A 26,665-nucleotide genomic window follows, 5' to 3' on the forward strand; every position below is an offset into this window, starting at 1 on the left:
GAGCGTTCTCCAACGCAAGCTCTGATGTGAAAGAGCCCTTACTATTTCTTAAAGGGAACCTAAACTAAAAAAGGAAATGGATTTTTCCTTTTATATTATACCAGTTGCCTGACTCTCCTGCTGATCCTGTTTATCTAATATTTTTAGCCACAGCCCCTGAACAAGCATGCAGGTCAGGTGCTCTGACTGAAGTCAGACTGGATTAGCTCCATGCTTGTTTCAGGTGTGTGACTCAGCCACTACTGCAGCCAAAGAGATCAGCAGGACTGCCAGGCAACTGTATTGTTTAAAAGGAAACATCCATACAGGGCCGGATTTTCTGGCAAGGCAAAGAGGCCTGGCCTAGGGCGCCAGAAATTCAGCAATGTTTAGGGGCGGCTGAGTGGCAGAAAAGTGTGTGCAGGGAGTACTGTAACAACTGAAGCGGAAACGCCTGTCCGCGCTATCATAGATTCATGCTGCCAGCTGCACTCTCCCTCCCACTGAGTCCACTGCTCACCTCTTCCACTAGTCCGTCTGCAGCGACCTGCATTAGTTTGCAGATAGGCAGTGAGCGGCCGTGGACAGGCTGGAGGGGCTCACCTATATTGAATTCTGGCCCGTATACCTCAGGGCATCGGAGCAACTTTAGCAGAGCTGTCTGGCTTGTTTATTTTGCAAACAGGCTTGTGTAGTAGCGCAGCCAATCGCTGCGCTCTCAAGCAAACCAAGCATCCAATAGGGTGGCTGAGGGATGTGACATCACAGTCACACACGTGGAGGCAGCTAGTGGTGAAAGATCGTGGAACGGGCCAGGGTATGTGTACGGGAGGTTCAAGCAGCAAGAAGCAGCAGCCACACAAACCATAATAGAAATTAGCTGTGCAGTCGAGTAGAGAGCAACGGGTGGTTAGCAGATCCTGTAAGTAACTGCTTTTCCCTCTATTTCCCTCACACATTGGCTGCACCGGCAAGACGTTCAAAACAAGTTCACCAACTGTCCATAAAAGTGCTTGACAGTGAGTTAAATAGTGCTGTTCGTAGCATCCTAAATAATGTGGTGTCTGCGTGGCTGGCATGTCAGGCACTTATTTTGATGTATTGAGAAGCTGCTGGTAGTGTGAGTCTTCTCCTCACTCACTTCTGAAGATGACCCTGGTGTGTGCCCTCAACATGACCGTGGTGTGTGCGGACTGCACAATCTCAGAGGCTCCCTGACAGTAGGACACATGTCTGGCCCTACAGGTGCATACAGAGGGGATTCTGCTTGTGTCAGAAAGCTTTGTTAGGTAGTCTGCAGTGCACGGGTGTTTATTTGAGGTAATATTGGTGGTGGCTGTGTATGGGTTTCTTATTTTAGTTAATCTAGCTTTTTTGCTGCCTATTTTGGATCACGCATATCTATTACTACTTATAATTATTGAATTATCCTTGCCATCATGTCACTAACTTTCCATAGAGGACAATCTAATCTAACACCTGCCATCATGTCACTATGTTAATAACTATACACAGAGGAGCTTACAATCTATAATCTCTGCCATCATTTCACTGACTGTCACTAGCTATCCACAGAGGAGCTTACTATCTAATATCTGCCATCATGTCACCAACTATCAACAGAGGAGCTTACAAATAATCTTATCTGTGCTGGCATGTCACTAAAGGTGCGTACACACGCACTACTACAGAGAACGACGGGTCCGTCAGACCCGCCCGCTGGGCGGTCGTTCTCCAGACAGTAGTGCGTGTGTAAAGACTGTACACATGCACTACTGTCGGGAAACGACCGCCCAGCGGGAGGGTCTGACGGACCCGTCGTTCTCTGTAGTAGTGCGTGTGTACGCACCTTAACTGTCAGTAACTTTACTCAGGGGAGCTAACAATCTAATCCCTGCTATCAATGGGGAAAGTGTTTTTATTTTATTTTATTTTTTGGAGGGGGGGGGGGGGGGTGGTGGTGATAGTTGGCCTTGGGCGGTAAAAAGTACAAATCCGGCCCTGCATCCATATCCCTCTTAGTTAAGGTTCCCTTTAAAGGGGAACTGAAGAGAGAGGTATATGGAGGCTGTCATGTTTATTTCCTTTTAAGCAATACCAGTTGCCTGGCAGCCCTGCTGATCCTCTGCCTCTAATACTATTAGCCATAGCCCCTGAACAAGCATACAGCAGATCAAGTGTTTCAGACTTAAAGTCAGATCTGACAAGACTAGCTGCATGCTTGTTTCTGGTGTTATTCAGATACTACTGCAGATAAATTGACCAGCAGGGCTGCCAGGCAACTGGTATTGATTAAAATGAAATAAACATGGCAGCCTCTGTATACCTCTTACTTCAGTTCCCCTTTAAAGCCATTACAAGGAATGAATGTTTCATTTGTGTGCGGTTGTTGGACGGTGGCGAGGAGTATTTAGGAGAAAACAAACAGCTCGCTCGCCCGACTGCGGGGCTAATTGGGCCGACCGATGCGCTCTGCTGAATGCGGTTGTATTTTGTAACTATTTATTGTAGTTTTCAGGGCTAAACAGTTGCGAGCTAAGCGAAGGGGCCGCGGCAATTGAGCGTCGTCGCACTCTCGCCGCACAGCAAAACCGCCACAAGCTCTGCCTGGATGGCCGGACTCTGGATGTATGTAAGGGGGGAAAAAAGAAAGAAATGATTATGCATTAGCCACAGCTTGCGTCCTGCCATAAGCCTGAAGGGAAAAGCAAGCATGAAATGTTTCAAATAACACATGAAGTATTTCACATTCAGCTCGGAAATCAACTTTGATAATGGAGATTCTTGCCACCCAGCTATTCTGATTTAAGGAAATAGGTTCATAAAACAGCAGGACAAGCCCAATTTAGTTGAAAAAATAAATAAAAACAAAAAAAAGAGTTTAAAGAGATACTCGAGTCTGATAAAAAAAAAAAAAGTTGAACTTACCTGGGGCTTCTTGCAGCCCCCCGCAGTCATCCTGTGCCCGCGCTGTCCTTCCTAAACCCTCCAGCCGGCATCGGTGACCCCCTTAAAACTGGCTGATCGTGGCCAGTTAAAGTCTACTGCGCATTCCTGATTGTTCTCTCATTGCCGGGAGCAATCTGCACAAGCGCTGTAGCGATTTTCCTGTACTGTGCATGCGCAGAGTGTTGCCGTGCACATGGACACGATGAGGAGGCCCGAGGCCAGCCAGCTTTGAGGGTGTTCCCGCTGCTGGCCGGAGGGTCGCGAAAGGACGACACGGGCACAGGATGACTGCATGGGGATGCAAGAAGCCCCAGGTAAGTTAAAGTCTACTGCGCATTCCTGATTGTTCTCTCATTGCCGGGAGCAATCTGCACAAGCGCTGTAGCGATTTTCCTGTACTGTGCATGCGCAGAGTGTTGCCGTGCACATGGACACGATGAGGAGGCCCGAGGCCAGCCAGCTTTGAGGGTGTTCCCGCTGCTGGCCGGAGGGTCGCGAAAGGACGACACGGGCACAGGATGACTGCATGGGGATGCAAGAAGCCCCAGGTAAGTTCAACTTTATTTCTTAGCTCAGTTAAGTTTCCCTTTAACCCTCCTGGCGGTAACCCCGACCTACACTCGGGGTAGCCGCCGCAGAGGATTTCTCTGCCCCAGGAGGGATTTTTTGTATAAAAGTTGTTGTAAAGCTTGTAGCTAGCACTTTGCTAGCTACAATTGCCCCCCCCCCCCCCCCCAAGACCCTTCGCTCCTCTTCGATTGCCCCCGATCGCCACCGTTATACATACCCCCCCCCCACCGGATCCCGCGTTGGCGCAGCCTCTCCAATCAGCTCCAGGCTTCGCTATGGGGAGGATTTGGATTGTGTGTATGACGTCATGTCCGATCGTCGCCATAGCGACGACTGAAGCTCATTGGGGAGGCTGTGGCTCTCAAGGGATTGCGGGTAAGTAACGTATAGCGGCAACAATCGGAGGGATCAGAAGGGTGCGGGGGAACTTGGGGGGCAATGGTAGCTAGCATAGTGCTAGCTACAAGCTTTACAACAACTTTAATTAAAAAAATCCCTCCCGCTGACCCAGCCTCAGAAACTGCGTACCGCCAGGGAGTTTAAGATTTCCTTTAAAGGGAACCTTAAACCGTGTAAAAGAAGAAAAGTTTCCCTTACCTGGGGTTTCCCCAAGCCCCCTGCAGCCGTCCTGTGCCCTCAAGTGTCCTCCGGGCCCCGCTGCGGGTTAGTTTTATTTTCTGCGACTAAAAGTCGGCCCCCGGCCACATGTATTCTTCTTCGCCTTCCCGCCGTCAAGCGAGTCCTGTGCAGCGGGACGTGCTTGACAGCAGGAAGGCGAAGAATACTCGTGGATGGAAAGGAAACTAACCTGTGGCAGGGCCCGGAGGACACTCGTGGACCGGCGAGGGCATAAAGCAAATATGGACATTGTAGCCACACCCACAGCAAGTGTAGCCACAAAAACACCTAATCTGAAGGATGGATCCCTGTATAGGAGGGAATGATGAAGTAGCTCTCGCCTCCCCTGCAGTTACGCCCCCTGCTGTGCAGGTTGTTACTAAGGAAATTACAGGACAGTCAGTCACATGGGAATAAACCCGCAATGTTGGGATAAGTAAGAGCCACAAGAAACTGCCCAATACACAATTATTGTGCCAAAACTCTTTAAAGTGGCCCTGACCTCTTGCACAGGACAGAAGGAAAACATAGAGATATGCACCCTGTATGTATTTAGAGAGTTTGGCCTATCTAATTCCCCCTCATCTGTGTCTAATCACAAGTTGTAATTTGATCTCTCACCTGTGTCAGCTGACTGCCACGGCAGAGAAGCTAATTAGTAAACACAGGATGTTAACAATATGTTTGCTTCAGTGAAAGCAGGAAGTAGACACACTGCAGGTTTATCGCGGGATTTGTATCAGCTGTAACAAAGCAATGTTTTTTACTGTAAAGGTTATTATGCTGTTGCACATCTTTTATAGCAGAGAGGAGGTTCTGAGTTCAGCAATCTTCTGTAGTTCTATCTTTTAGGCTGGTTTCACAGTGAGACGTTTAAGTCCCACGTTACAGCAGCCAGTAAAGCAGCCTAACTCACAGCAGTGTAAAATCAATGTGCTGTTCACAGTGCACACGTTGCGTTACATAGTAACGCAGCACGTTTAAACAAAGTGCTGCATGCTGTACGTTATACTGGGCTAAGCAGCGTTAGACTGCTTGCACATGCACAGTAATGTTGGAGGAGGAGGTCTCCTCCGCAGCCAGCCACATGCCACATGGCTAATTAATATTCACTGCACTGCAGAGACTCCTGATAGGACTGTAGTGTTTTCCGGATCATGAACGAATCGTTCATTTGATCCGGATCTTTTTTGTGAGTCAAATCATCCAGATCATCACAATGAAAGATTCGGTTCACAGTGGATGTCTGTGTGGAAGAAACAGGAACATACAGAATGTGCAGTGCAGGGAAAGTCTTGTCCTGCTAGTCATTTCACCCAGTCTGCTTCCCTAGTAAAATGATTCAAATGATTCGGTTCAAAGATCCGGATCTTTTCAATGTCTGATTCAAATGATCCGAATCCTTAAAAAGATCCGGACTTCCTATCACTAACCTGGAGCGGCTGCTTTGAGAGCTGCATAACGCAGCTGAATCTGACGTCCAACTTCCAACTTCAACACCACCATACGTTGCGTTAGGGGCACGTTATGCGACCATAACGTCCCCTAAAACACAACGTCTTTGTGTGTAAGTAGCCTTAAAGTGGAAGCAGCAGTGCGTTGAGTTGAAGTGAATTACAATAGCCAATAGGAAGAGTTTACAAGCATTTGGCAGTATGGCTATTTTGACTATAGGTTGCGGATGGGACTACATGCCGGCTGTCACGTGCGCAGCTGATATACACAGCTATGCTCATTGTGCTGGGCCTGTGCTATGAATACAAATTCATTCAGGCTCAAGTGAGCAGCTCCATCTGCAAGGAGGGATTAATGATGCTGCATGCCAGGCTGACAATTCTCCAAGCACAGAGGCCAGATCCAGCTGATGAGATTGTAAGCTCTTCTGCACAGCGGGCGCAGCAAATTCTCAAATTATTGTATTTATGATGCTAAGGGAAAGTACACAGTGTAAAAATGAAAAGTCCTAGACTGAATACTTGTTTAATGGGTTAAATTTGCCTAGAACTGCAGTAAAAATTGCAGTACAGTTTGCTTTCTCTACTCACTGGATTCAGCTGATGGGCTGGTCAAATCAGTGTGGCCATGTGACAAGCAAAGTAGAAAGAACAATACAGTACATGCCAGTCTATATTTTCCAGCAGGATCATGTGACCATATGAGGAGAGGGAAGCTCCAGTCCATATGAAGGAGCTGGTGAGCATCACTGCAATAATATCGCAGACATTTTGATGAAACTCGAGACGAACTCATCATGTGGTAAAGCTACCTACACATGCAATGTCCATGGGCTGAAACGGCTGATAATGATTGTTGCAGTTGCCAATCGTTAGGTGTGTACAGCGGCCATCCAATCAATATTGCTTGGCAGGGCAGATCCTTAACGATCACCAAGCATTACCGATCGCAATGCTGTTTTCAATCCCAACCGACCGATTGAAGCCATTCTGTCATTCGCTAATCATCCTCTCTCCCCCACCTGCAACAGAACACATTGTTAGCCTCAAGGCTAGTGATGTGTCTGCACAGCATCGTTCCCTAAACTGTCGCCCAACGGATTGTTTCCTGATCCCAGGTGGCTGACAATTCTTGCATGTGTGTACTTAGCTTACTTTATGCACGTTAATTCTGCTTAACACAATTTAGTGCATACACCCCTAAAAGTCTAGTAGAAAACACATACACATTTCACAGACACACACACACTTCACAGAGACACACAGACACATACACTTCACATACACACACACTTCACAGACACCCACACACTTCACAGACACACACACACTTCACAGAGACACACAGACACACACACTTCACAGACACACACACACTTCACAGAGACACACAGACACACACACTTCACAGACACACACACACTTCACAGAGACACACACACACTTCACAGACACACACATATACACTTCACATACACACGCATTTCACAGACACACACACTTCACAGACACACACATAAACACTTCACAGACACACACACTTCACAGACACACACATAAACACTTCACATACACACACATTTCACAGACACACACATAAACACTTCACATACACACACATTTCACAGACACACACACTTCACAGACACACACACATACACATATACATACGTACACACACACTTCATAGACACACATACACACTTTACAGACACACACTTCACAGGCACACACACACACACACACACACACACACTTTACAGACACACACACACACACACACACACACACATAGGGCTTGATTCACAAAGCGGTGATAACTCAGTTATCACGCCTAAAAGACTTTAGGCGTGATAAGCGGTGCAAAGCTGAGTTATCACCGATTTGTGCTGCTCTTCGCGCGAAGCTCCCGCGCGCAAAGTTTTGCGCGCGTAGCGCACCGCGCTGCGCGCGCAAAGTCCCATAGGGCTCAATGGACGCTGCGCGCGAAGCAGGGCACACTGCGCGCGCAGCGCGGTGCGCTACGCGCGCAAAACTTTGCGCGCGGGAGATCGCGCGAGTTTCTTCTTATCACTCCTAAACTGAGTTTAGGCGTGATAAAGGGCTTTTCACAGGCGTGCAAACACTTTGCACCGCTTTGTGAATCAAGCCCATAGGCTCTGGTTTTTCCCAACTTCAAAAACTTTTTTTGCAAAAGTTTCCATGTTAAACGTATCCACAAGCTCATAATTTGTGCAGATGTAAAACCTAATACATAAGGATGAATAATGCACAGGAGTAAAAGACAAGAAAAAACAAAACAAAAAGGAAAACAGTAGTTATAAATAAGGGCCGTACAGAGACACGCACTCGGCGGTTTCATTAACAAAGCCAGCAGCCACGCTGCGTTGTCTCACACTGTGCCGGGTCTCTGACAATGCCGCTCTGAACTCCCGTCACCATGGCAACAGTAACTAATCCCCCCCTCACCCCAATCACGGTGGTAATTCTCTCCCATGTCTTGTATCACACACACACACACACACACACACACACACACACACACACACACACACACACACACACACACACACACACACACACACACACACACACACACACACACACACACACACACACACACACACACACCACACACACACACACCACACACACACACCACACACAAAATAAAACAGACAGACAGACAAACACACACACACTCACAGACACACACAGTCACACACACACACACTGACAAACACACACACACTCACAGACACACACAGTCACACACACACACACTGACATACATACACACACACTCACAGAGACACACGCAAACTAAAACAGGCAGACAAACACACACACTCACAGACACACACACACACACATCACACACTCACACACACAAAGTTTGAAAGAGCTTTGTGGGCCAATCGCCTTGCAGCTAATCTGCTAATAGGAAATAATCTGCAGCTAATGCGTACATTCCAGGGCAGAGGTGTGTTTCCCTAATGCTGCCCTCCACCACGGGCCTCCGTCCAAGCAAAGCACAGGAGGAAAGATGGAGGACAGCAAAGCGACAGCCATTAGTGCCGCGTCAGGCTACCCAGCCACTATCAGCACTGGGGAGATGAGACTGAGTAGGGCCTCATCCACACTAGCGATACTAGCTAGTACTAGTGATTTCAGCAGCTTTTTATATGAGGGCCCTATTCCACTGGCTGCAATCCACTTCAAAAAGCAGATTGCAGCCTTATTGTCAATCGCTAGGTGCTCATTTTCCACTACAGCAATTTGTTTTTTCCCTAATTGCAATTGCTGGCTGGCGCAATTCTCACCACAATCGCACTCCGCTCTTGATGGTTATATGAAGCAACTGCAGCGAGTGGGAAAAGCAGCTTGCACAATCGCAAACGCAGCACAATTGCACTTGTGATCACGCCTGCTAGTGGAAAAGGGCCCTTACTGGCAATCGCTAGCATTCTGAAAAACGCTACTGCAATGTAATGTGTCTGGCAGTGTTCACACTTACCGATCGCCAGCGACTTGCTGAGATCATTTTTTGCAACTTTGGAGCGACTGCGTTTCAATGTTATAGAATCGCAAAATGCAATCGCTCCAAATTCACTTTCCTGTACAGTGAAAAATCGATGGAAAACTGCTTTGCAAAACGCTAGTGATTTTGCTAGCGTTTTGCGATTCCTGGTTTGAAGGAGGCCAAGTATGGAAAAGGTTAAAAAGTAGAGAAGTAGGAGTCATGTCTCTTACAGTAGTCATCTTCTGCTGCCGATTTAAAGTGGCAATGTACTTCTACTCAAGGGTGCTGCAAATCACAAAAACATTGGTGATGCTGTTAATTTTTTTTTAAACTTATTTTCTAAAATATAGTCTTATTTCTGGGAATGTTTAGATAATTCCTCCCAAAAAAACATACACATGTGTACAAATGGCTGCTTTGTTTGTGAACTAGAAAATGACTAGTAATGAGCAAACAGCTACTCCACAAACTGCAGAAGTCAGGTTTCTCTCCGCTGTGATCTAGGTGCTGAAAGATGCACTTTGATTGGTTACTTTGCTCTATGAGGTTGATTCACTGACAGCAGATAAATGACAGCAGATAAATGACAGCATAGCATGCGCTAATAAATTACGCTGGGCTCAGATAGTTTAACCTTCCTGGCAAGCCGCGCAGGAGGTTTTCTCAGGCCCTGCTGGGCCGATTTGAATAATTTTTTTTTTTGCTGAACGCAGCTAGCACTTTGCTAGCTGCGTCAGCACTTCGATCACCACCGCCCCGCGCTCGATCGCCGCTATCCGCGTCGCAAGACAGCCCCCCCCTAGACCCCTGCGCTGCCTGGCCTATCAGCGCCAGGCAGCGGCAAGGGGTGGATCGGGACTCCCTTAGAAGTCAGGACGTCCATGACGTCGGTGACGTCATCCCGCCCCGTCGCCATGGCGACGGGGAAGCCCTCCAGGAAATCCCGTTCTTTGAACGGGATTTCCTAATCGCCTATCGCCGGAGGCGATCGGCAGGGCTGGGGAGATGCCGCTGAGCAGCGGCTATCATGTAGCGAGCCCTAGGCTCGCTACATGATTTAAAAAAAAAAATCAAAAAAATAGCTGCGCTGCCCCCTGGCGGTTTTTAATAGACCGCCAGGAGGGTTAAAGAGCGCTTTGTTATACTTAAAGAGAAACCAAGACCAAAATTAAACTTCATCCCAATCAGTAGCTGATACCCCCTTTTACATGAGAAATCTATTCCTTTTCTCAAACGGATCATCAGGGGGCTCTGTATGACTGATATTGTGGTGAAACCCCTCCCACAGGAGACTGTGAGGACCCTGGTACTCCTGGCAGTTTCCTGTCTGTGCACCTCGTTGCATTGTGGGGCAATTGCTGTTTACAGCTGTTTCCAACTGCCAAAAAAGGAAGCAGTATCTCCTCCCACTGACATCACCTGCCAGCAGTAAAAATGTCACCATGTGATAAATGTCAGAATGTAAATCAGGGAGAGGAAAGTTTTTACAAATGGCAAACACTGACTAAATGTAACGATTGCGGAATTATTTCCGTGGTCAGCGCACAGGGCGCGTGCCGACAATACGGAAATCCTCCACAAGCATGTAAATTGAGAGAACCCAGCTATGGTGCTATGCACCTGTAGAGGGAGGTTCCCACCGGCAGATGGAGCTGTGGAGTGCAGAGGAACACAGCCTCTGCACTGCCACAGACGCCAGATGGGAATTGTATGAGTTGAAGCAATGCAGGGCAAGACCGCCCTTAAAGAGAGCGAGAACACAGAGACAGAATGTATGTGTGTCCACCAATCTAGTCGCCACCCAGCGACGGTGAACACACAACAATGGAAATGAAGTGGGAACGCAATCGCCAGACTGGCGATTGCCAATAGTGACACAAGACCGAGCAGGACAGAGCACGGGAGTAGCAAAGAGGCACAACCAGTAACAGCAATAAGAACAACAAGGAAAATAACAAACGCTAAACACGAACACCGCACTCATTCGCAACAGCGAACGCGTTTAAACACGATCACCGCGCGTTAGGCGCCCAGTGATAAGCGTGCCACCCTAACTAACCAATGTAACACAAACACGAAATAGAGAACGCGAACGCTTGCTAAACGGTTACCTCACCGAGCCTACAGCAAGTGTTCATACAAGACAAGACAGACAGACAGATGGGGCTACCAGTAGCAACCGCTGCTCTGGCTAGCACCCCTAAGACTGAACACAGCAGGAATCACCGCTGCTACCGCTAGAGCGGATGCGATCCAGACAGATGGAGCAGCCAGTAGCAATCGCAGCTCTGGCCTACACTCCCAGACAGACAGAACGATTTCCTGTCGACCGCCGCTGGCGACAAGACATTTGAGACAGAGAGACAGAACTAGGCAATACAGAATACAACCTGACTGCACTAGAAGGGATGCCTAGTGCAGTCCCCAGGAATTACTCTAAGATAATCTTTAGCAAACAAGCAAGGCTGATTCTCCAGGAGAGTTTAGCAGGAACAAACCTTCATGACCAGCAAAGGATTCTGGGAGAACAAGGTATTTATACTGCAAGCCTTCAAAGGAGGCAGGTAGGCAATTTGCATGACAAGTGTATGCAAATTCCTCAGCAGAGCAACTCTGAAACTTGCAAAGAAAAGACAGGTCTCTTTTCCAGAGACCTGCAGCCCTCAGACTTAAAGAATGGACAAACAGCTGTCTGCCCGTGCAGACAGCTGAGCAGATCATTATACTAAATCATTTATACATATGGATTGTAAAAATGAAGCACTTTTTTTATTACATTATTTTCACTGGAGTTCCTCTATAACGAGCGCTCCACTGAACCCGCCCGGCAAGTCCAGTAGCTTCAAAGTACGATATTCCTGCACATTGATTGGCCCAATAGCCTGACTGTCACATGATAGGCAGCCCTGTCAAATGACTGTAAGGGCTCATTTCCACTATCGCGAATTCGCATGCGTTTTTCGCATGCAAATTCGCATAGCAATACAAGTGAATGGGACTGTTTCCACTTGTCAGGATTCCTTTGCGTTTTTCTGTGCAGAAAAAATTCGCATGGCAGAGCCATCAGAATTCGCATACCGATATGCGAATCGCATACAATGTATTTAATAGGAAATTCGCATGAGGTTTGTGTATACGAATTTTCATGACAATGGAAAAGCACACCAGCACTGCCATGGTTAAATTTGCATACATCGTCACCCATGCAAATTCGCATAGACCCGCATGCGAATTTTTACCGCGGCGATCCGCACCGCACAAGTGGAAATGCAGCCTTAGCCTTGACAGGGCCAATCAAAGTGCAGGAATATCATGCTTTGAAGCTACAGGACCTGCAGGGCTCTGGGTGGGTTTAGTGGATCGCTCGCTAAGTATAATGAAGCGCTCTTTAAACTACCTGAGCTAAGCGTAAATCATCTGCGCAGGCTATGGCTGCATAGCGTGCGCAGGGCATTATAACACTTTCTGCTATAGTGAATCAAGCTCTAAATGAGACGATTCTTCCCACACCGATAAGAGAGGCAGTGGCATCCGTGACACCAGCAGGGACTGAGTGACAGGACGGCCGGGTGGGTGTCAGGCTGCATTCCTGCAGGGTGTGGCTCACATCTCCCTCGTCCTATCAGTTTAGTCATCAGTGACTGACATCAGAGATGAGCCGGGATCACCTAGTCATGTTTTGGCTTCTCAGAAATGCGGCGTGGCCCCCGGCTGGAGCGGCCCCTTTAGGTGTGGTGTAAACATTAGAGACTAGAGAGTTTTTCATGTATTTACTCTTATATATTACCTAAAGCCCAACTGTGGTCATGCAAATGATTCATAACTCCATGCTGTCACCCAGCACCAGATATTATTATTATTATATAGTATTTATATAGCGCTGACTGCTTCCTCAGCGCTGTACAGAGTATATTGTCTTGTCACTAACTGTCCCTCAGAGGGGCTCACAATCTAGTCCCTACCATAGTCACATGTCTGTGTATGTATCGTGGGTTGTATGTATCGTAGTCTAGGGCCAATTTTAGAAGCCAATTAACTTGTACTGTATGTATGTTTTTGGGATGTGTGAGGAAACTGGAGTGCCCGGAGGAAACCCACACAGACACGGGGAGAACATACAAACTCAGTGGCTGGGAATCGAAAGTAAGAACCAGCACTGCAAGGGTAGAGCACTGACCACTACGCCGCCGTGCTGCCCGATATGTGTTTATTTCTGTAGAATGCTCCGCCCAGCTGCAGCCTGATAATGTTCAACTAAAAGTTAATTCATTCCAAGATCCTGCTGTTAACTCCTTCTGCTGGGATGCCTCAGAACACATGAATTTAAAGAGGAACTGTAACCAAGGATTGAACTTCATCCTAATCAGTAGCCAATATCGCCTTCCCCATGAGAAATCTTTACCTTTTCTCAAACGGATCATCAGGAGCCTCTGTATGGCTGATATTGTGGTGAAACCCCTCCCACAGTGTGATGTCAGCACCTAGGTACCGATCATCACACTGTGGGGGCCTTGTTGCATTGTGGGAAATAACAGTTGTTTCAAACAACCAAAAAAGCAGCCTCTCCTTCCACAGACCTGCCAGCAGTAAAGATGTCGCAATGGGATACATTTCAGAATGTAAATCAGGGAGAGCAAATATTTTACAATAGGCAAAAACTGACTAAATAATCTATGAATGAATATTGTAAAAAATAAGCAACTTTATTCATTATGTCATTTTTGCTGCAGTTCCTCTTAAAACAAATGATTTGGTTACTCCCTTCATGTAAAAAACCTCCCCTTTAGTTTAGTTCCCACTACAGACTATCATATTGGCAGCATCAAAGCTACTGCTGATAATTGAATTTGTGCAGAAAATAAGTTGCAATTGTTCCTGCTCCGTGTAACTTATTACTCCTGCAGAAAGAGGAAAGTACTTGGGATGTCTGTACTGCAAACAGAGTACAGATTCCAGGCATGAAGTTTATGTAATCTATTTCCAGCATTTGTAAATTGAAAAGGAAAGGTAAAAATCTGTACATTCTTTCAGTGTTTGTGGGGGTTTAATCCAGATTCATCCCATCTCCAAAACATACGTATACTGTAATTTAATTGGTTCCTTCCAAAATTGGCCTTTCATTTTTTGTCGCCAGCAGGGATCGGGACTCAAACCCTCAGCCAAAAGTTGGGGGCAAAGAATGGTTATTATGGAGGGGGGGAAGGGGGGGGGGGGGGGGGGTAGAGGGATGACATGTGGCCCACAAAGGAGGGGTAAGGAAGACAAATACAGCAGAGGTACTGCCTCTGCCTGTGAAGCATGAGGTAATGAGTTCACCTTCTGAGTCAGGGAGACAGAAGAAAATAGGTAGGGCAAATGTAGTGTCAGCTTGCACTCTGATGAGATAACCCGTCACATCGGGGATGGTCAGGAGTCGCTGTACACATGCTAGACTCTCGCCACATGTGGTCCTGTACAGCTAGAACAGCAGAGAACAATCTAAGGTTTGTATGAGACTTATGATGGGAACATACTGTATGTCTATGATAGGGCTTTAGACGATGGTGAGATTAGATTGTGAGCTTCTTTGAGCGATTGACGTGACTACAGACTCTGTAAAATGCTGTGGAAGATGTCAGCAGTATATAAATACAAAACATTGGTGATAATAATATTATTGTACTGCGATGCTAGGCCGAGTGTTTCTGTATCATAACATGCAGACTGTGCCTCCTAGCACACGCGTGTTCATAGCCTGAAACCAAGGAAAGCAGGTGATGCAACACACTTATCTTCCCAAACCGCCCACCATAATAAAAATCCTTCACGAGTTCCAAAATTCTGAATAACAGCACGTCTTCAGTCTGCGTTGCTCAACTGTGCGCTTGTAAAACAGATAATGGCCCTCAGTGTGCCGGATTATTGTCTCGCTACGGAATCTTTCTTATGCCGCACCACAAAAACCACAATCTCACCCCTCAGCCTCCGAGAGATACCAGGCTCCTCTTTGTTCTCTCACAAAGTCAGCTTTGATAAAGGCTAAGGAAGTCTTCCTCTTAGGTCTTAAAGGGGAAAGGTACCGGTACACGCCACATGCTAACTCTATTGTCTTGTCACCCACAGAGAGTAGAACTTGGGCTGGGCGTGGCAATTCCTATTGTCAGGCCCGGATTTACATTATAGGCACACATGTCCTGGCACCCTAGATTTTGCCCTCAACAAACCCAACGGAACAGCACTGCAAGTGTGCTGGCTGGCCCTTGCCCACCATAGGTGCCTCTTAGTATTAGGTAGCCAGAGCTATCCTCAGTATTAAGTAGCTAGAGGTGCCCCCAAGTATTAGATAGCTAGAGGTGCCCCCAACTGAAGGGAGATCTGGTCAGTGGAATGCCGAGACTTGAGTAACTTGAGTAACTTTTCATTTACGGTCTGCTCGGGACTCTGCATAGGTAAGGCAGAAAGGAAGGCACTTGGGGAGGGGAGTGAGCCGCCCTTCCTTCCTCAGGCGCCTGGAGGCATATGCCTACAGTGCCTTATGGTAAATCTGTCCCTGCCTATTGTTAAATATTGGTAATTTTACTGATATGCTCCCAACCTGTGTCATTTCCCTCTCCCCCATTCCTTCAGATTGTAAGCTCACAAGGGCAGGGCTCTCTCACCCTTTTGTGTCTTGGAATTTGTTACACGTTTTATTCATGTTACCTTTCTCACTGTAATTACCAATTGTGTATTTTGTACTAACTCTGTATTTTGTATATTTGTGTACACCATTGTCTGTATTAGGCCCCGTTCACATCACAAATGCGGATGGCCATGCGTGCGGAACGCGTGCGGACCGCAACGCGTACGAACGCACGCCATCCGCGTTTGTGTGCGTTGCGTGGCTGATCCCATCACTGAAAAGTGAATGGGACAGCCATGCGTTTTTACAAAAAATGCATGCAGCATGCGTTCCCGGACCGCACAGGTCTGGAACGCATGCAGTGTGAACATCAGACATTGCACTCTATGCAATGTCTGATGTCGTGCGTGTCGGCCACCTGCACGCGTTTCCAAAACGCGGCTGGAAACGCGTGCAGTGTGAACGGGGCCTTAATATGTACCCCCATGTTTGTTTTTTACATTGGTACATTCTTTTGTCTGCTACATTCTTAGCTGTGCTGAAAATGAGCTCTCTCTCCTCTAGAAGCAGAGAGCTGGGAAGTGATCACTGGATACAATATCATATATAAATAAAGCAGCTATGCAAGAAAATGCAATGGCAGCTTTCAGAGCAGATCAACTGTACTTGAAACTTGTAATTTGTACACTGACAATATTACTTGTGCACAAAAGCAAATATGGTAACTGCGTAATAAAAAGTAGGAAAAAGCATTTTTATTGAATGTTATGTCAGAGTTTTATCCCACTTTAAAAGGAGATAAATTGCTTTGCAAACCTAAATGTAAATGTGCCTAATTACATATATTTATGTTTGCAAATATAAATGTCCAGTGTATATAAGCTGCCTGTTCGAACATCTTGTCAGCATACAGGAGTCTGAAGAAGGCATATTAGCCGAAAGCTTACGCTTTTTCTTCCAAGCCAATAAATGGTATCATCCTGATTCAAAACGTCTTGCTTTTGCTCAGGAGTATTGATATCGTTTTTTTCTCCTGAACCTGTATTCTCCAGAAGCCATACTCATTTCACAAAAACACCTTGCAAGTTACTTAGTTACAAAGTTATTTGGGTTGAAAAAAGACATCCATCCATCGAGTTCAACGACAAAACAAAGTACAACACCAGCCTGCTCCCTCACAGATCCCTGTTGATCCAGAGGAAGATGAAAAAACCCTTACAAGGCATGGTCCAATTAGCCCCAAAAGGGAAAAAATTCCTTCCCGACTCCAGATGGCAATCAGATAAAATCCCTGGATCAACACCACTGGGCGTTAACTAGTAATTATAGCCATGGATGTCTTTCAATGCAAGGAAAGCATCTAAGCCCCCTTTAAATGCAAATATAGAATTTGCCATAACTACTTCCTGTTGCAATGCATTCCACATCTTAATCACTCTTACTGTAAAGAACCCTTTCCATGCGCAGATCATGTCCTCTAGTCCTTTGTGAAGGCCTAGGGACGAAAAGCTCATCTGCCAAGCATTTATATTGCCCTCTGATGTATTTATACATGTTAATTAGATCCCCTCTAAGGCGTGTTTTCTCTAGACTAAATAAACCCAGTTTATCTAACCTTTCTTGGTTAGTGAGACCTTCCATCCCTGGAATCAGTTTAGTTGCCCGTTTCTGCACCTGCTCTCAATCTGCAATATCTTTCCTGTAATGTGCTGCCCAAAACTGAATTCCACATTCCAGATGTGGCCTTACTAGAGAGTTAAACAGGGGCAATATTATGCTAGCATCTTTATGCATCCCAAAATTGTATTAGCTTTAGCTGAAGCAGCTTAGCATTGAATACGATTATTTAACTTGTTGTCGATGAGTACTCCTAAGTGAAGAGTTCCTATTTAATTGTTTGCTACTGAGTTCATAACCGGATTTGCCGTAAATGATTTTGTTTTAATTGGCATATAAATGATTTCATGTCTTCTTACAGCTTCCTCGACTGAACAGTCTCTATGATACTAGGTCGTAGTTTTGGCATTTTTGCAATGCTTTAAAACAACACGTGGAATTTGCCTTTAAGCTACCTGGGCCACAGCCAACATTTCTCCATTCATAGCAACAGAACTCCACAGAGGAAGAAGTCTTATGCCACCAGTCCCCAGCATTCTACAGGCATCCATGAGATCTAGGGTCCCGATTTACTGAGACGTCTGTAGGCCAAGAGCTCAGTGGAGATCCGAAGTGGCCTGGATGCATGGACAGTTTTCTAGGGTTTATGCAAATCTATCTGATCCTCCACCACTTACACAATAAATAATTTGTATCCAATGTGTTTATGTGTATGTTGGGTCCAGAGGGAGTGGCCAAACTGCCATGCTGTTCTTAAAGAGAACCCGAGGTGGGTTTGAAGAATATTATCTGCATACAGAGGCTGGATCTGCCTATACAGCCCAGCCTCTGTTGCTATCCCAAACACCCCTATGGTCCCCCTGCACTCTGCAATCCCTCATAAATCACAGCCACGCTGCTGACAAACAGCTTGTCAGAGCTGGCTGTGTTTATCTCTATAGTGTCAGTCTGCTGCTCTCCCCGCCTCCTGCAGAACTCCAGTTTCCGCCTGCATCCCTTCCCTCCCTGCTGATTGGAGGAAAGGGACGGGGGCAGGGACCGGAGCTATGCAGGAGGCGGGGGAGCAGCTGAGACTGACACTACAGATGTAAACACAGCCTCACAACACGGCTGTGATGTATGAGGGATTGCAGAGTGCAGGGGGACCTTAGTGGGGTTTGGGATAGCAACAGAGGCTGGGCTGTATAGGCAGATCCAGCCTCTGTATGCAGATAACAATCTTTAAACACACCTCGGGTTCTCTTTAATGGCAGCACGGAATGACATGAGTTCCCACTTGCCTTCCATTCTGCAGTAGAGGTGTGGCTATGCTGGCAGTCACCCTCTCTCAATGAGGATTGGTGGCCACATGGCCCATGGATTTTGTGCCTGAATAACAGTAAGCAGCTGTTCTCCTTAAAGAGAACCCGAGGTGTGTTTAAAGAATGTTATCTGCATACAGAGGCTGGATCTGCCTATACAGCCCAGCCTCTGTTGCTATCCCAAACCCCACTAAGGTCCCCCTGCACTCTGCAATCCCTCATAAATCACAGCCGTGCTGTGAGGCTGTGTTTACATCTGTAGTGTCATTCTCAGCTGCTCCCCCGCCTCCTGCATAGCTCCGGTCCCTGCCCCCATCCCTTCCCTCCAATCAGTAGTGAGGGAAGGGATGCAGGCGGGGACTGGAGTTCTGCAGGAGGCGGGGAGAGCAGCAGACTGACACTATAGAGATAAACACAGCCCGCTCTGACAAGCTGTTTGTCAGCAGCACGGCTGTGAATTATGAGGGATTGCAGAGTGCAGGGGGACCTTAGGGGGGTTTGGCATAGCAACAGAGGCTGGGCTGTATAGGCAGATCCAGCCTCTGTATGCAGATCACATTCTTCAAACCCACCTCGGGTTCTCTTTAAAGCTGTGACTGAAAGTGAACCTGACACAAGTTCTATTTTACTAGCCTGGGGCTTCTTCCAGACCTCTCTGTAACCTTAAAGGTCCCTCTATTTCCTCCCTGTCCGCTCTGTTCATCTTCGGAAGCCTACTGACTGGACCTTGCGCTTCCTCGATCCAACTATCATGGCCAGGAGCGGGAATGAGGAGGCGTGTAGCTCAGCACACGCATTAGCCCACGATGGCCAATCTTTCGAAGGGAGAAAGAAGCACAACCAAGAGGACTGGGAGAAAACTGAGGGACCTTTGAGACCATAGGGGGCTGGAAGAAGCACCAGGTAAGTAAAATAAACTCAGGTTTAAATTTAGGTTTAGCTGTTGTGGTAGGATAAGGAATATATGAACTATTTTTTTCAATCTTTCAATTAGTCTTTAATATGTTCACTTGGATCTTTTAAAAGCTGTTATGAAATCTTTCCTACTTTATATATAAATTGAAATGCTAAAATAAAATAGACATATGGATATAGTTGGATACCTTTGCAACCTGACAGATCTTCTGTGGCCGGAGTTTTCCTATAACCGCTTCTATATGTCTGGAATCAGATACCGGTACTAGTAATGGCAGGGAAGACGTGATTGGTTACCAGGGGTAACAGAGGTCTTTTTTCGGATACAAATCTTGCTAGAACATTCTGCCATTACTGATAATGACCTTTTAATGGATACCTCTCTGGGGAGGAATCCTTCTTCCTCCTGTCATTTATCTGGAAGTCTCGGCAAGCGATGAATAAATGGCCAAGGTGACATAACGCAATCAGTACGGCAAATGCGGATGTTGGTGCGAATCACTCAAAAAGAGTCAAACGAGGCCAACGCGAGTGGCTGACTTTCCAGATGTCACTCAGAAGGGCTGGAAAGTCACAGAAGAAGATTTTTTTTTTTCCTGACACAGGCTCAGCTTCCGAAGTTCCACATTGGTTCCATGGTGCTCCGAGGCTACATCTGCAAACCTATTGGCCCTCTCCTAAAGATACAATGCCGACTCTTGCAAAGTTAAAAAACAAAACAAACACTCAATGAAATGAAACCTAACTGTCCATAAAATAAACTCCAATGAGGCCTTTGCATGCCAAAATAAACTAAGTACAGTACTGTCTGGCCTGGTCATACTTGGGGTTACCATACTGGTTTTCTACGTGGACTGCTGTTCGAATTTGCCACCTCCAAGGAGGCTTTGGGACGGGAACACTCATGCCCCCAAGTGCTCCTGAAGATGGGCGGCTCCGTACTAAACAGACTGGGACACGAGTGATCCTGAAGCCTTCTGAGGGTCCCTGAAGGCGTCTTTGATCAGTGGGTCAAATACATTCAGCAGGGGTGACAGTGCTGGAATGAGGACCAAGAAGGCTCTGTAGGATCTAAAGCTTTCCCTCTTCATAGGTAAGTATCTTACTGTTTTCTTTGCTTCAGTTTTACTTTAGACAAGACAAATTACATTTATATCGCGCTTTTCTCCTGGCGGACTCAAAGCATCAGAGCTGCAGCCACTAGGGCGCACTCTATAGGCAGTGGCAGCATTAGGGAGTCTTGCCCAAGGTCTCCTACTGAACAGGTGCTGGCTTACTGAACAGAAAGAGACGAGGTTAGAACCCAAATCTCTGGTGTCAGAGGCAAAACCTGTAACCAGTACACTGTCCAGCCACTTTAAAGGTCACAGATGGCATTAGCAGCGTGACACATGTCCTAATTCTTCCAGATGTTACCAAAAGCCATTTTGGTTGGAGTTGGGCCTTAGCATTTATACAAAAAGGACAGACAGCTGCCCTATATCTGCCAATAATGAAAGCAAATTAATTCTTCGCCCTATTATGCGTAATGCAGAGGAGTCTCCAGAACCAGCCCCGCACATCAGCTCCATGGCAGTCGCTGGACGGAAGCCAAAGCCATTTACAATTAATTACAAAAGCGATGTTCAGCCATTAGTACCACTTAAAAATTTAAATTGGAGTTGCGATGGAGTTAAAGAAGTCACCAGCGTTCCGACCACGGAGAACATGTGTTGTATCCTTTCTGCAGATAGGCTTGAGGAGCCCGCCGGCCTCCTGGCAACCGCGCAAAGTTCACAACAGCGGATCGCCAATAAACGCGGCCCTCTCCCCCGAAAAAGGCTCGCCACTGTGGAAATGATGTCCCGCCGCCATTTAGCCTGAGATGCAAATTAGCCCCGGCAAATTCCGAACAGCTGCCCTATTAAATCAGGCTCATAAATTAATTTCTTTGACCCAAAAAAATAACAAAAAATGTTTTAGTCGTTATATTGATCTAAACGAAAGAGGCCTCTGATGACTGATACGAAAGAACTGCAGAAAATAAAAAAGCCATCCTAAATCTGCCAAGCTTCTCTCAGTATGTGTATATTGAAACCGAATTCCAGGAAAGCCACGTTTTACTGCTTTTTCTTTAAGAGAAGGTTTATTATTCCTATTAGGTTGTAACTGCTGTCTGTCCCTTCCCTTCTAGTGTAGTACCCCCTACCTACAGCATTGGGCTTTAACATGAACCCCGAGTAACAACACAGAACACTTTATGGAGGTCTGGCTCTTGCTGACTCTTGCCAAAAAATGAACAAATAAAAACATTTCTTCCTGTCTCCTCTGTGTCCTCTCTGTTGTCACTTCCTATGAGCTTAAAGTGTACCCGAGGTTGGTTTTTTAAATGCAGAAAAGGGACACAGAGGCATGATCCCATCTGCAGGACATGCCTCTGTGTGCCCTCCTTGCGGCTATTGGTCCCCCCTGCACTCCACCAGAATTTGCCAACATTTACAATGTCTACAAAATTAATAGGGAAGGAGAGTCCTTTGCAGGAGAGGAATGCCTCTTCCCTGCCTATCAAAGCCTTGACACTGGCTCTCCAGCACGTGCTCCATGCCTCTCTCTGCCCCCTTTATGCCAATCACCACTCTCCTCTGAACAGAGTTGAACCCATGAACCCAGAGGTCACAGGAGTGGAAGTGTAGGAGAACTGCACGTGGGAGCGGTCGGAGAGCAGCAGTAATAGTCACTGCCTGATATGGCTAATAACCCCCCCCCCCCCCCAACCCTCGGATCAGGTGCCGTGCTTTTTCTTAATTTTAAAAACCACCTCCGGTCCTCTTTAAAGTAGAGATTGAAGTGTACCTGAGAAAAAATAGCATGGAATAATTGATACTTCCCCTGGGCTTTCTCCATTCCCATGGGGTCGTTTACCTTCCTCACCATCCTCCCATGTCCCCTCGGCATTGTTGCTGTCAGGCCCGTAAAGTCTGTGACCGTGAGCTGAATCACGGTCCACTGCGCATGCGCGGTCCTGGCCACACACACCCCCTAATCTCGCTCCCATAGCTCAGGTGCGTTCTGTGCATGTGCAGTTTATGAAGACTGCAACTGCGTGTGAGCAGGATGCTTAGGGCCACGGAATTGTGATTGGGGGTGAGCGAGGAAGGGACCTCACATACGCACAATGGCCCACAACCCAGCTGGATCGTCGGCCTCACATCAGTGCAACGGAGGGGACTGGACGGACTCCGAGGGAGCAGATCTACTACAGGGGGTGAGGAAGAACCAGATAAGTAAGAATCCTTTGATGTTATTTTTCTACACAAAGTTGAAGACGGTACCAGCAACCCACGTGTTTGTAGTAAATCTAAACGGGAACCTAAAGTGAGAGATACTGTATACAGAGGCTGTCATATTTATTTCTTTTTAAACAATACTAGTTGCCTGGCTGTCCTGCTAATCTATTTGGCTGCAGTAGTGTTTGACTCAAACACCTGAAACAAGCATGCAGCTAATCTTTTCAAATTTTTGGCAGAAACATCTGATTTGCACGCTTCTTTTGAGTTAAATCAACTGATCTTAAAGAACAACTATCAAAGAAACTGTTCTTCTGTAAACCCCACATACCTATAGAGCTTTTAGCCAGCAACACTAGAAAGCTTTTCAGAAGTCTTTCAGCACAGCCTGTTTGTAAAAATCTGTGTCGGCATCGGGCTACAGGGTAGAGCTATACCATGTAGCTAGGTTCCACTTCTCACAGAGGAATGATTTATTGTTTGCTTCTTCCCTGCTTACACACACACTGCTTTTTCACATATCATATGAGAACAGCTGAGGGATTTTTAGAAACAAAGATGGATCTGAAGAGAAGGAGGCTTACTTTATTCCTATTATCGGATGCCCCCCCCCCCCCCCCAATTCAGAACAATATCGCCCTGGCTGTAAACTATTTATTTTACATTGCAAGAGACTCAGGATCAGGCACACAGAGTTGTAGCTGATGTTAATTACACACATTTGAAGCTATATTGCTGCTTTCTATTCTTCTGAACACATTTTACTCACAGGATTACTGCTAGTGAAAACTGTTTCTGTATGCTGGACGCTGTCCTCCATAGTAAGGCCCACAGTGAAAACTGTTCTCTGTAAATGTCACATTTTCTTCACATAAAAAAATGAAATATTAAAAAAAGCCTTTGCATTACTATTTGCTAGTAATTGGTGGAAATATACTGTATGTGGCATTTAGAATTTTAGTTAACTTTGATAGTTGTTCTTTAAAAGGGTAGACCTAGTTAAAAAATGATGAAGCAAGAATTGCTGGTTGGCTGTTTTCATAAATACGCCCCCTCCTGCCTTGGAAGGTTGTGAGGAGCGCAGTGAATGGCCTACCTCATCACATTTTTTTTAACCACTTTGGGCCCCCGGCCTTTCTGTTCCCCATTCACAATGACGTTCCACAGGTAAATAGGAAAATCTAATATCGTGGTCGCGCCACTGGAAGCCCTTTTCTTCCCCTCGCCATAAATCAAGCCTGACGCAGACACATCGCGGGGAAGTCAGTCAAGGCTGACACGCTTACTGGAGCTGACATCAATTTACAGAAATTTCCATGTTAACCTCCAGCGTAACCTACGCCAGCGCCAATAAAGAGTGCTGAGATGGAGGACTTACATATAGGTTGAGGCCCGTGTGTCGGTAATCACATCTAAGTAATAACACATACAAGTGTGCCGATGCAAGGAGGGTAGGGGGAGGGAGACACTTGACTCATCTCTGAAGCGTTCGTAGAGCCTTGAAGGAAGGCCTGTTAAATAAATCATGCGACACAGTATGGACGCTGAAATGCAGTGACAGCAATCTTGCGCCTGTTTTAATAGAAGGCCTGTCATGTAAAGGCTCCTTCCGTAGATGGCTATCTGCGAGTTGTCTTCCCAAAAACCGCCACGGCAGTGCCGGGACAATGCCGCCATGCGACTGTATGTAACGACAGAGGAGCCAGGCCCTGCGGACGCCTGTACGGACCTCCATTGTGTGTAGAAGTAGCAGCTGAAATTAATGTTTCCTAAAGCAGTTCCTGGTGTCCATGGGATGAATACAGAATAGAAATCACAGAAATACAGCATTTTGTGTGTATAAAGATCTGTGTGGTATATATAGAAGGTAGAGATGATAAATCTGCTTCCAGACGCTGCAGTTCATAAAATGTATGATTGGTTGGTGAAGTTTCTAAAGGCCCGTACACACTAGGTGATTTTAACGCAGATTTTTCCAACAACCGGCATTTTTTTTGAGCAACAGGTGATCATTTCCGCAATTTCGCGAAGTAGGTACAGGCACTCGATTATGCGAACGGCATTTGGCGACACGTGGTGATCAAGACAGTCATGGTAGATAAGAGCTTTAAGATCCCTAAAAGGCTCCCGTGCAAAGTGCCGCAATCATTTGAACTCTCGTTCACGCTTGCCGTGTGCCGTTGCGTGTACCTGCTGGTAGGAAGATGGATCGGGGAACTTCATTGGGGGACGTCGCTGGGATCCATCTTCCTGTGTCGTGCGGTGAGTATTATTCAGCTTAAGGAGGCCATGGAGAGATCAGGCAGGACTGCGCAGGATACCTATTCCATCCTTTGGTATACCAGGAACCCAGTTGACTTTTTTCAGTCAAATCATCCTCATTCTTGAGGACCGGGAGGGGGGGTATTTGAAGAGGTGGACTTCCGGTGAAGGGGATGAGGAAAGGTATTGCTGGTTGGGCAGAAGGGGAGAAGAAAGCTTGGATCATAAGTAGGGCAATAGGGTGAGGGGTGAATGAGGCTCGTTCAAACCATGCGGGTCCCTGCCGGGGTAGGAATGTATCCATTGGTCTGTTACAGTGCCAGGAGTGGCAGATGAGGATAATGATGATCGAAAATAGGTGAGTAGTGGAAGGATGGGAGTACCAGGATTAAAGGGGACAGAGCAAATGGAGGGGAGACTGAAAACCTCGATTGTTATTTACATGAGCCCTTAACGGCACACAGATATCTGTGTGTGTGTATAAAGATATCATATGAATAATGACACCTCCATGAGTGGAGAAAAGTGAAAAATCCCTTCCTCACAAAAGACGCTGTCACACAAATCCCGCAGGCACACACTCCTTAACTTAAAGATTGAAACGCTGTCTATTCCCCCCCCCCCCCCTTCCCACTCTACCCCCTTCAGATTGGTTTTATAATAACCGTTGCCGTGACAACTCAATGGAAGTCAGCCGCCGCCGTGACAATGTGACAAATTTCAGGAACAGTAAGCGGTACTTTTTTACTTTATTTAGCGAAAGCTCCCAAGGAAATAAGCTGTTATTGAGCTCTGTGAAGTAGATCGGGGGGCACCCGGCAATCACGGGCATGTCAGGGAGATTGAGAGGCATCGCCGGACGCAGCCTCGATGGTAACGCTGTGCTGGACGCAGCCTCGATGGTAATGCTGTGCCGGACGCAACCTCGATGGTAACGCTGTGCCGGACGCAGCCTCGATGGTAATGCTGTGCCGGTGCAGCCTTGATGGTAACGCTGTGCCAGACGCAGCCTTGATGGTAAAGCCGCGTCGGACGCAGCCTTGATGGTAACGCTGTGCCGGACGCAGTCTCGATGGTAGAGCAGCGCCGGACGCAGCCTCGATGGTAAAGCAGCGCCGGACGCAGCCTTGATGGTAACGCTGTGACGGACACAGCCTCGATGGTAAAGCAGCGCCGGACACAGCCTCGATGGTAAAGCCGTGTCGGACGCAGCCTTGATGGTAACGCTGTGCCGGACGCAGTCTCGATAGTAGAGCAGCGCCAGACGCAGCCTCGATGGTAAAGCCGTGTCGGACGCAGCCTTGATGGTAACGCTGTGCCGGACGCAGTCTCGATAGTAGAGCAGCGCCGGACGCAGCCTCGATGGTAAAGCCGTGCCGGACGCAGCCTTGATGGTAACGCTGTGCCGGACGCAGTCTCGATAGTAGAGCAGCGCCGGATGCAGCCTCGATGGTAAAGCCATGTCGGACGCAGCCTTGATGGTAACGCTGTGCCGGACGCAGTCTCGATAGTAGAGCAGCGCCGGGCGCAGCCTCGATGGTAAAACAGCGCCGGACGCAGCCTTGATGGTAACGCTGTGCCGGACACAGTCTCGATGATAGAGCAGCGCC

General features: G+C 47.0%; 1 protein-coding gene and 1 long non-coding RNA gene across 15 annotated transcripts in view; one reads left to right on the plus strand and one right to left on the minus strand.

Moving 5' to 3' along the window:
- The window catches only part of TRPS1 (transcriptional repressor GATA binding 1), a 415,290-nt gene that overhangs the window by 86,271 nt on the left and 302,354 nt on the right, over positions 1 to 26,665 (minus strand). The window lies entirely within an intron of this gene.
- LOC137517863 (uncharacterized) lies at positions 780 to 18,010 on the plus strand. 2 transcript variants are annotated; one of them, XR_011020692.1, is made up of 2 exons: positions 780 to 901; positions 17,673 to 18,010. It is a non-coding gene; the product is annotated as an uncharacterized lncRNA (long non-coding RNA). The 2 variants fall into 2 exon arrangements; XR_011020693.1 differs by lacking the exon at positions 780 to 901 and adding an exon at positions 8,565 to 8,695.

The sequence above is a fragment of the Hyperolius riggenbachi genome, chromosome 5 (genome assembly GCF_040937935.1).
Source record: "Hyperolius riggenbachi isolate aHypRig1 chromosome 5, aHypRig1.pri, whole genome shotgun sequence".
In the NCBI taxonomy this organism is placed as follows: Eukaryota; Metazoa; Chordata; class Amphibia; order Anura; family Hyperoliidae; genus Hyperolius; species Hyperolius riggenbachi.